Below are 11497 nucleotides of genomic sequence, written 5' to 3' on the forward strand. Positions count from 1 at the left end.
TTCAAGTTCACCCTTCAAGTTCATTGGTTCCACAACTTCTAGAAATCCAAGCAGACCAAACAATTTTGCTGCAGGCATATGTATATATCATTTAATGAAAGAAGAGGACACCAAGAGTCCGATATGGTGTAGTATGCAAAATAAATGAGGTGTATTAAGGTAAGTAATTATGAGGCTGCATTTCCACTTGTGCGGTGGGAATCGTCGCGGTAAAAATTTGCATGCGGATTTCGCATGCGGTTCTATGCGAATTTTCATGCAAATTTGTATGCGAATTTGCATGGATCACGATGTATGCGAATTTAACCATGGCAGTGCCAGTGTGATTTTCCATTGTTTCTATGCGAATTTGCATGAAAATTCGCAAACCCACACCGCATGCGAATTTCCTATTAAATACATTGTATGTGATTCGCATAGCGGCATGCGAATTCTGATGGCTCTGCCATGCAAATTTTTTCTGCACAGAAAAACGCAAAGGAATCCTGACAAGTGGAAACAGTCCCATTCACTTGTATTGCTATGCGAATTCGCATGCGAAAAATGCATGCGATTTCACGATAGTGGAAATGGCCCTTATACCGTATATACTCGCATATAAGCCAACCCGCATATAAGCCGACCCCCCAACTTTCCCCTGAAAAACCAGGGAAAAATGATTGACCCCCATATAAGCCGGGGGTAGGAAATGCTGGATTGGTGCAGCCCCCCAGTGTGTCCCAGTATAGCTAGTATAGTGCCCAGTATGGGTAGGTAGTGCCTCAGTATAGCTAGTATAGTGCCCAGTTTAGCTAGTATAGTGCCCAGTTTAGCTAGTATAGTGCCCAGTACAGCTAGTGTAGTGCCCAGTATAGCCAGTGTAGTGCCCAGTATAGGTAGGTAGTGTCCAGTATAGCTAGTATAGTGCCCAGTATAGCTAGTATAGTGCCCAGTTTAGCTAGTATAGTGCCCAGTTTAGCTAGTATAGTGCCCAGTATAGGTAGGTAGTGCCCCAAGTATAGCGCTCCCCCCGCTCCCCCCGCTGCTATTACCTGCTTAGGCAGCGGCCGCTTCCTAATCCCTTCTCATTCTCAAATGCTGGATTGGTGCAGCCCCCCAGTGTGTCCCAGTATAGCTAGTATAGTGCCCAGTATGGGTAGGTAGTGCCTCAGTATAGCTAGTATAGTGCCCAGTTTAGCTAGTATAGTGCCCAGTTTAGCTAGTATAGTGCCCAGTACAGCTAGTGTAGTGCCCAGTATAGCCAGTGTAGTGCCCAGTATAGGTAGGTAGTGTCCAGTATAGCTAGAATAGTGCCCAGTATAGCTAGTATAGTGCCCAGTTTAGCTAGTATAGTACCCCAGTATGGCTAGTATAGTGCCCCAGTATGGCTAGTAAAGTGCCCAGTTTAGCCAGTATAGTGCCCAGTTTAGCCAGTATAGTGCCCAGTATAGGTAGGTAGTGCCCCAAGTATAGCGCTCCCCCCGCTCCCCCCGCGGCCGCCGCTGCTATTACCTGCTTAGGCAGCGGCCACTTCCTAATCCCTTCTCATTCTCAAGTTGCAGAGTGTATCACAGCAGCGCGCCCGGCGCTGCTGCTGTGACGATGCAGGGTGCAGGAAAGAGCACGGCTCCCTGTAGCAGCGATCTGTATCGCCGTTACCAGGGGAACCGCTCTTTCCTGCCCCCTGCAACGTCACAGCAGCAGCGCCGGGCGCGCTGCTGTGATACACTCTGCAATTTGAGAATGAGAAGGGGAATGCGGATTAGGAAGCGGCCGCTGCCTAAGCAGGTAATAGCAGCAGCGGCCGCGGGGGGAGGGGGAAGCGGGGAGCGGGGAGGGGGGGAGGGGGGAAGCGGGGCGTGGACCACCCACCCACCATCTGAGCACTAGACCACCAGGGAAGACTCGCATACAAGCCCACCCCCCAACTTTTGACCCACTTTTTGGGGGTCAAAAATTCGGCTTGTATGCGAGTATATACGGTACTCACAAAACTGGGTCAACATAAGGCAACCACTATACAGGCAGGTGAGGAGATTAGACCAGTCATCACTCAGGATTAAGATAGAATTCAATTGTGATAAGTAGTGATAAGGTTATTAGCAAATGAAAGGGAGGAACGCTTACAGGTGAAAATTGTTCTGGTCCATAAGGGGAAAAAACCCTCAGTGGTAAACTGGTTAAAATTTCACTTTTTAAGGAATGAGTAAACTAAAATGAATTAATAATTGACATGTATCACCTGAAAGTTCCTGAAAGAGAGACCATTTTGATCCACCAAAAAGAGATGTTTTCAGGCCTATTAGATATATCAAACCTACAATACATCAACTAAGGCCTACAGAGAAAGACGACCTTTATGTGATTTTAGAAGCCAGAGTATGCACGGATTCTTGAGATTGTTAGTTCACAAGGGCAGGGCTTTCTCCCGCTTTTGTGTCCTGGAAATCATTATACATTTTATTCATCATGGTACTTTTAACACTGTCATTACCAATTCTGTATCTTGTATTCTGTATTTTGTATCATTTTTGTATTTTGTCACCAATTTTGTATTTTATTTTGTATATTGGTGTTTACCATTGTCTGCATTATTATTTACCCCATGTTCGTCTCTTACTTTGTACAGCGCCACGGAATATGTTGGAAATGTATAAATCAAAAAATAATAATTTGTATTATTTTTTGTGGCTCGTTTAATTAATCTTCAGCATTTTAAGTTTTTATTTAAACAGCTCAGATCTGAGCCATTATGCTATCATCATGTTGCTTTGATTGAACACTTTTTCAATTATTTTTGTATCTCTGGTGGGGGTACTGTTTATTATTTATGAGCACATGTGGGTTGCTCCTGACTAAGCCCTATTCCAAAGGTGAAACATGTTAGGTGTCACCTGTTAACTACCTATCACCTTTTAGTGCCCACCTAATACATGCAGTGTGGCATGTGTAGGACAGGGGTTATATGTGTTTGACTTCCACAAGCAAACACATATCTTTATGTGTGGTCTGAATATACATTTGCACATTGTTTAATAGCTAGTGAGACCTACCAAAGCCTCTAAGGGATGACATGTTTATGTTAATGCTGGGCCCATACATGCCTAGGGTGCAGTTACTGTCTAGCAGCAACACACTGGACAATTGTGATGGATACCATACCAATAAAGATTATATTTCATGATGCAATAAAAACTACCAAGCATGCTAGACATTTTTATTGGATAAATATTTATCTGTCAGTTTTATTTATTTTTGATTATATATGAAACATTACGCATTATTATATAAAGGTTATTAAAAGCTTAAATTGACACTGAAGCAAAAAACCAAAACAAAAAAAACAAAAAACAAAACAAATAAACAAAACAAAAAAACAAACAAACAAAAACTTATGATATAATGAATTGTCTGTGTAGTACAGATAATGAATAGAACATCATTAGCAAAAAAAATAAAATAAAAAAATAGTCTCGTTAGATAAGTTGTGAAGTGCTGAATTGTAAAAATTAGGGGGGTATAAACCTGTGGGCTGAGGAGGTTAGAGGACATCTATTGATTAAAGCAACTTTTTTTTTAATGCTGTATGTTAGGGCACACATTACCATAAGTACTGGGAGCAATATCTTTCCTCACACAGTTCTACTTCTCTGCTGTAAAATCAATGGTGAATGCTGGTGATGTAGCAAACATCAAATTTCCTCTTCGCAAACAGTGAATCCAAATTTCTGCATATGTTCATGAACCGGCTATTTGCAGTGAGCTCCATAGACTTAAATGGCAGGCGAACGGCAGTGGTTAATACCAAAGCCTCTGTACGAGATAGCAGGGGCGGTTTTAGCAACAATGGGGCCGCAGGGCAAAATAAACCTGGGGGGCCTCCCAACAGATACCCCGGAACAAAAATCAGCATTAAGGGACCTTTTTTGCAGCTGGTATAGTCAGGGTGTGAAGCCCCAATCGGTCGGAGCTCCACATTCTGGCTATCCCAGCCTGCATGGAGGACAAGGGGTTAAAAAGTTTCAGGAGGGGGGACCCCACATAATTTCTTTAAAAAAAATTCCCACACTCTAATGCGGGGTATCCGGCCGGATTCGGATATCTGGATAGAAAAAACGGATGTCGGTAATCCTGCGCTTACCATGTCAGTTTCTGCTGCCTCCGCTGGCAGCGCATCTGGGACTGTCAGGGATGATGTCAGCAGCGTTCATGCTGAGATCCGGCCGCATGATTCTCAGACTGCAAATGAGTGTGGACACATGCGCTGTCAGCGACACCCTTCTTTTACTCTAAGGAAGCGTGTGAGCTGATCACCTGTCAGCTGACACGTATGGCTCCACCTCCAGTGCCTGATTGGCCAAGCGGCTTAGGGGCGTGGTTGCCTGCTTACCTGGGCTATTTAAGAGCTGTGCTGTCACTTGCTCACTGTCTGCTCTAGCTTACACTTCGCAGTGAAGGCTTCAGATCATAGTCAGTTCCGTGTGTGGCTTGAACCGGCAAGACCCAGGGGATTCCATACCAGCTAGCCTATATTATTATTATTATTACTGATTGATATTCTGTGTTTGACTTCTGCTTGATCCTCTGAATACTCTTTTCCTATCGATTTTGTACCTTTGCCAATCTGATCTGTTGCCGACCTCTGTCTGAACACTCACTTAGCTTTTGCCTACCGATTCTGTACCTTTTGCACATCTGATTGTTGCCGACCTCTGCCTGTCTCCTAACGTTGTATTTGCCTGCCGATTTTGTACTGTGTCTGTCAGATCTGTTACCGACCCTGTTTTGCCTGACCATTCTCATTATCTGTATTCAGTGTTAGTGCTGCCTTCTACTGACACTGTCTGTGGACATTTCCCGTTCAGGGAACGTCTGATTTTTGTCTGTCTGCTAGTGCTCACACACAAGCAGATCGTTACACCAGAAGTGGCCTTTAAATTGCTTTAAAAACATTTGTTTAAGGTAAATAAGGCATGTATCCAGGACCGGATTACCGACAAGGCAACAAAAGCAGTCGCTTGGGGCCCCATTCAGAGTCAAAGGGGCCCTGTGATAAAACGTGGAAAAGCCGCCGCGTGTACTTTCGGCAAGGTGGCTGATTCCGCGTCCAGCGCGGCGGTTTGCATGCAGGAGCGTGCGTCTGGTGTGACTGGGCCTGTTAGTTCACGCAGGCTGAGGAATATGCGCGCGCGCGCTGAGAGGCAGAACCTTTATGACAAACAAGGAGGGATCAGCTGACCAGGTTGGTCAGCTGACCTCAAAGCAAGTGACTATTGGTTGATCGCTGATGGGTGGCGCTGGAGAGCGCCGCGCTATATATAGTCACTGCTGGTCAGTCTCAAATTGTCTGCCGTTGCGAACACTACGTGGAAGCACTCAGACCTTAGTCAGATCCTACAGTGTGTTAGAACCAGGAGGACCTGGGAATTCACACTGAGCCAGATTACTTCTGTGTATTATTGTGTTATACTTCAGACTAGTTCCAGGGTGTTTTATACTACGGACCTCACACCCAAGATTAGGGACTTTGTGTTATCATTCTGTTATACTTCAGACTAGTTCCAGGGTGTCAAGACCACGGACCTCACACCCAAGATTAGGGACTCTGTGTTATCATTCTGTTATTCTCCAGACTAGTTCCAGGGTGTTGAGACCACGGACCTCACACCCAAGACTAGGCATTGTTGATATCTGTTATGACCTATTGCATTCGTGACTATTCCTCTGCTTTCTGATTCGGTACCTACGCCTATCTGATTATCTGTTGCCAAACCCTGCCTGCCTTTGGATACCGAATCAGCCTTCTGTCTATGTACCTTGTCTGTCTGTGTGTTGCCGACCTGGCTTGCCCGACCTAGAGAGCTATCTCTCTCCTTAGAGATAGTCTCCAGACCTGCTAGTGACATCCACCTTTCAGGTGTCACTCACTCACAGGTTCTTCCTACCTTCAGCCTGGGACTCCACCCCTTTGGAGGCCTCAGGCTGTTGGACGGTTTTTGTACTTCCCAAAAGGCGGTATCGCCCATACTGCCAGAGACCACCTGCTCCTCGGGTGGTCTTACTCAAAGTCATTACTGTTGCACCAAACACACTCACATTATAAAGGTGTCCAGAGGTTAGTTATACTTAGATTATCAGTGATTCTGCAGATCATCATTAATCAGGTATAATCTGTATTCTTGGTGATACTGCAGATCACCAATAATCAGATTCTCTCTGTGTGCTGACACCGATCGTTACAGAACGGCAGACCAAAACAAAATGGACGCACTTAACAGCCGTCTTGATGCACTCACCACCTCGGTGGAAAATTTAATCCAAGTGCTGGACAGTCATCAGACGCAGATCAACGCTTTGTCTGGGTCTGCACAAGTCCTACAGACAGCTGTGAATATAGTGCGATCTCCTCCAGGTACAGACTTACGTATGCCTGTGCCCGAAAAGTTTTCTGGTCACAGATCTGACTTTCAGAATTTTAGAAATTGAGTGTTATCGTACTTTGAGTTGAGACCTAATTCGTCGGGAACCGTGGCACAGAGAATTACGTTCATTAATACCTGATGTATTGTATTGTTTCAGTAAGAACAGATTGTTAGCCCTTTCTTCTTAGCACAGACCAGCTAGCGGATTCCTCTTTGCCCAGATAAAAGTAGCGGTGGAAGCCTTATACCTGAAATATAAGTGGTTTTGTCGCTCGCATTTTCACTCCTGTCTTGTCTGTTTGCCTGATTTCACCGATTGCATTCACGAGATTGGATGGTCTGTGGGCTGAAGCTGATTGGGAGGCATAAAGGGATCAAGCTAGTATGGGGCGTGTGACAAGTAGGGGTTAAGTGTACACCAATGTGTGTTTATTGTTTTCACTTACATAACTGCTAGTTATATTACAGCAATATTACAGCACATCTATCTACCTGTTACCTCCTCTGATCAGTTTTCCTCCTCAGACTCTCCTGCATGCTGCGAGGAGAATGCAGTAAAGTATTTGTGAGCTGTGTTAGGAGTGAAGGATGATTTTAAAGCAGACGGAGAGAACTGTGGGAATAAATAAAGTGCCTCTAGCACTAGTGATAATGTGAACCCTAATACAGAGTATTTACAAAAAAAAAAAAAACGTTATCGATAGTTGTCCTTTAACCATTTCTGTCGCCCGGACGTGAAGCTCACGTCCGGGCGGCTGCTCTGCTGCAGTGCCATGCTTAGGCACACTCCTGCGTGCAATCGCGGGCGCGCCCCCGTGGTGTCTCCCGGTAGCCCTGGGATCACTGAACGGGAACATGGTTTCCGATCACCGATCCATGTCCCCAGCAGAAAAATCGAAGCGCTCTTACAAGAGGCTTCAGTTTTTCTGCACATAAAAATTTCCGCATCCCCCTTGTGCTTCCGCTTACCGAGAAGCACAAAGAGGGAAAAAAAGCTCAAGGTGGCCATCTTGTGGCCAAATAGTAAAACTACATCAACATATTTTTTACATTACAATTTACACATATAATAACATTAAAAATGAACAGTTTATTTCCCACACCAAAATACTACCTAAATACATTTTTTAATGGGAAAAAAAATTACAATAAAAAAAAAAGACATAAATGGTTACCTAAGGGTCTGAACTTTTTAACCACTTAAGCCCTCGGTCGTTTTCACTTTATGCATCCGAGCAATCTTCACCTCCCCTTCATTAGCCTATAACTTTATCACTACTTATCACAATTAACTGATCTATATCTTGTTTTTTCCGCCACCAATTAGGCTTTCTTTGGGTGGTACATTTTGCTAAGAGCTACCTTACTGTAAATGCATTTTAACAGTAAGAATAAGAAAAAAACTGAAAAAATTAATTATTTCTCAGTTTTCGGCCATTATAGTTTTAAAATAATACATGCCTCCATAATTAAAACCCACGTATTGTATTTGCCCATTTGTCCCGGTTATTTCACCATTTAAATTATGTCCCTATCACAAAGTATGGCTACAATATTTTATTTGGAAATAAAAGAGCATTTTTTCCGTTTTGCATCCATCACTATTTACAAGCTTATAAAAAAAAAATAGAAATATTTCATCTTTACATAGATATTTAAAAAGTTTAGACCCTTAGGTAAATATCTATGTGTTTTTTTTTTTATTGTAATTTTTTTTTTATTATTATTAAACATTTTATGTGGGTATTTTTGGGAGGGTGGGATGTAAATAGTATTTGTTTGGGGTAAATATATGTTTATTTTAATATTTTTTTACATTTAGATGTAGTTTTACTTTGTGGCCACAAGATGGCAACCTTGAGTTTGTTTACATGATGTCACTCTAAGCGTACAATATATGCTTAGAGGGACATAGGAGCCAGAAAAGGCGAAGCTTCCAAGAGAAGCTGTCGCTTTTTCTGCTTTTTCATTGATTCCTGGGCTATCGATCCGAGGATCGGGAGCGCGCGTGCACGCACGCGATCGGCCGCAGGAGCGTGCGGGTGCGCACATGTCCTCCTTGACGTAGTTCTAGGACAAAGTGGTTAATATGCATTTGAAGGGGGTATACTACGAACATTTTTTAAATTATAAGCTTGTAAATAGTGATGGACGCAAAACTGAAAAAATGCACCTTTGTTTCCAAATAAAATATTGGCGCCATACATTGTGATAGGGACAAAATTTAAATGGTGTCAAAACCGAGACAAACGGTCAAATAAAATACATAGGTTTTATTTATGGTAGCATGGATTATTTTAAAGCTGTAATGGCCGAAAACTGAGAAATAATGATTTTTTTTTCCATTTTGTTCTTATTAATCCTGTTAAAATGCATTTATAAAAAAATAATTCTTAGCAAAATGTACCACCCAAAGAAAGCCTAATTAGTGGCGGAAAAAACAAGATATAGATTAATAAATTGTGATAAGTAGTGAAAAAGATATTAGCGAATGAATGGGAGGTGAAAATTGCTCTGATGCATTCAGTGAAAAATACCCGCGAGCTGAAATGGTTAAAGAGATTCAGAGATGAGTCATAAGGCAATTTTACTTTCCCAGGGTTCTTCCAGCCCCATAAGCACGGATGAGCCCCTCGCTGTCCTCCCACGGTCTACCGTTCAGCCGCAGTGAGCCCGAGTAATAGGCTCAGTGACGTCAGTCTGGGTCTACACATGCGCGCAAGGTCTATGCATGCGCAAAAGACCCAGACTGGCTTCAACTGAGCCCATTACTGGGGATCACCGCGGCTGAACGGGAGACAGCAGAAGGGCAGCGAGGGATGCATCTGTGCTTATGGGGCTGGAAAAAGCCCCGGGAAAGTAAAAAAACTGCCTTATGACTCATCTCTCTTAAAGGAATCATTAGCCAAATTACATGAAAGCCAATTTACCTACCTGAGGCTTTCTCCAGCCCCTTGCAGCCGACTGTCCCACGTTGACAGCTCCGTTTGCAGCCACCGGACCAGGGTCCCCCTATGCAGGTCTTGGTCTTTCTGGTGGCAGAGAGTACAGATGGCATTGCTCTCATCGGAGGCAGACACACACAAAAATTCCCACACCGCTGAGCCCTGGGGTGATGGCACTTTGGTGGTGGCGGCCGACTGAGTGTTAAGTGCGGTGCCAGAATCAGAGCAGGAAGATATGTTACGCTTTCGTTCGGAAGCTGAGGAAGATGATGTGTTCTGTGTTAAATAGTCAACTTCCTCCTGACAATCTTGGGGGTTGATGGCACGCGCCTTCTGAACACTGTACTTTGGTCCAGGGCCACACAAAATCACGACAGCATGACCTCGAACACACCTGGCGGGTGGCCTGCCTCTGGGTCTCCCTATGCCTCTGCCTCTACCTGTTTTGTCCATATTGGGGGGGATGAAGTGAAAGGTATGTGCTGACTTGACTAATACAATGCGCAGTCACACAGGTGCAGTGAAAGGTATGCAGTGACTGGTATTACAATACAATGTGCAGCTGTCACACAGGTGCAGTTAACATGTTTGCATGGACTGCTATGCTAAACAGCGTGTGGTCACATAGGTGCAGTGAACAGGTATGCAGGGATTGGTATTACAAATGTGCACCTGTCTCACACACACACACAGGTACTGTGAACAGGTGCAATGACACTGCGTGCGGTCACGTAGGTATGTAGGTAGGTGCACTGAACAGGTGAGTATGCAGTGATTGGTATTACAAATGTGCACCTGTCTCACACACACACACACACACACACACACACACAGGCACCGTGAACAGGTGCAATGACTGGTGGTATTAACAATGCGTACGCTCACGTAGGTAGGTAGGTAGGTGCACTGAACAGTGAACAGGTGCAGTGATTGGGATTACAAATGTGCAGCTGCCTGTCACACACACAGGTAGTCACTGAATGTGCTGGGCCTGGCAGTGGCACAGTAGGAATTACCACCAAGGGGCCAAAGGCCAGCTGCAACTGTCTGACAGGGCTGTATATGATGCAAGTGGGCCATTTTTAGCAATATGGAACAGCAAGGAGAAAGCTAACAAGCCTATAACAGCCTAACTAAGCTTTCCCCATGTGAGTCTGCAGCAGCTCTCCCTTCTCTAATTACTGCAGGCACACGAGTGAGTGAAATGCCTGACGCTGCCTGCCTTTTATAAGGGTGGAGGGGCTCCAGGAGGGAGTGTAGCCTGATTGGCTACAATGTGCCTGCTGACTGTGATGTAGAGGGTCAAACTTGACCCTAATGATGTAGTATAGGGGCGAATCGAACTTCCGGAAAAAAGTTTGCGGTTCTCCGCGATCGCGAACCACGGAAGTTCGCCGGTTCCTGTTTCGCCAGCGAATCATTCAGGCCATCTCTATCAAGCCCACGTTGTACATGGTGTACTGCTCAGGCGCAGTAGTTCTGCATCTGCGCAGTGAGCTGCGGGCAATGTGGCCTTGATTAACAGTGGCGCTTGCGCAGGGGCAATAGAGGATGCCTGGTGAGACACCGTGTGGGAACCCCGAGCTGGCGGCGGAGAGCGGAGCAGCGGTGTGGGAAATGTCAGCTGCAAGGGGCTGGAGAAAGCCCCAGGTAGTAAGTAAATCGGCTTTTATGTAATTTGGCTGATGATTTCTTTAAGGACAAACACCCTGCTTTGTTTAAGAGATATTTACCGTACCATACTTTTATTCAAGAATGGAACTTTGAATTCTGTTATAGACTACTGATTGTGATGATCTGCTCGGCTGCCTGTGCAGGCAGACAGCTTTTTGACCATTGTTTGGGTTTGCATGCTGCAGGACTCTGGAAAGAAGAGCTTCTGTCAGTTTTGCAGCCTGTGCTTGCTGAGGAATTTGCATACGTTGTCATGCAAATTGCCTGGCCACATTCATTGGAGGCGTGTACTATAAGTACTGTGTGTGTCCCACAATGCTTTGCTGTTCATAAGGATTTCGTCCTATGTAACACTCCTGGTGGGGTGTCAGCCTTACTCTCTGTTTGAAGATCAGCTTAGAGTAATTCCTGGAAACGGTGCTAAGCAGATTTCCCTAGTGCAGTTAGGATTGTTTTATCTGTTTGTTTGTCCTGATG

This window comes from Hyperolius riggenbachi, chromosome 6 (genome assembly GCF_040937935.1).
Source record: "Hyperolius riggenbachi isolate aHypRig1 chromosome 6, aHypRig1.pri, whole genome shotgun sequence".
NCBI lineage: Eukaryota > Metazoa > Chordata > Amphibia > Anura > Hyperoliidae > Hyperolius > Hyperolius riggenbachi.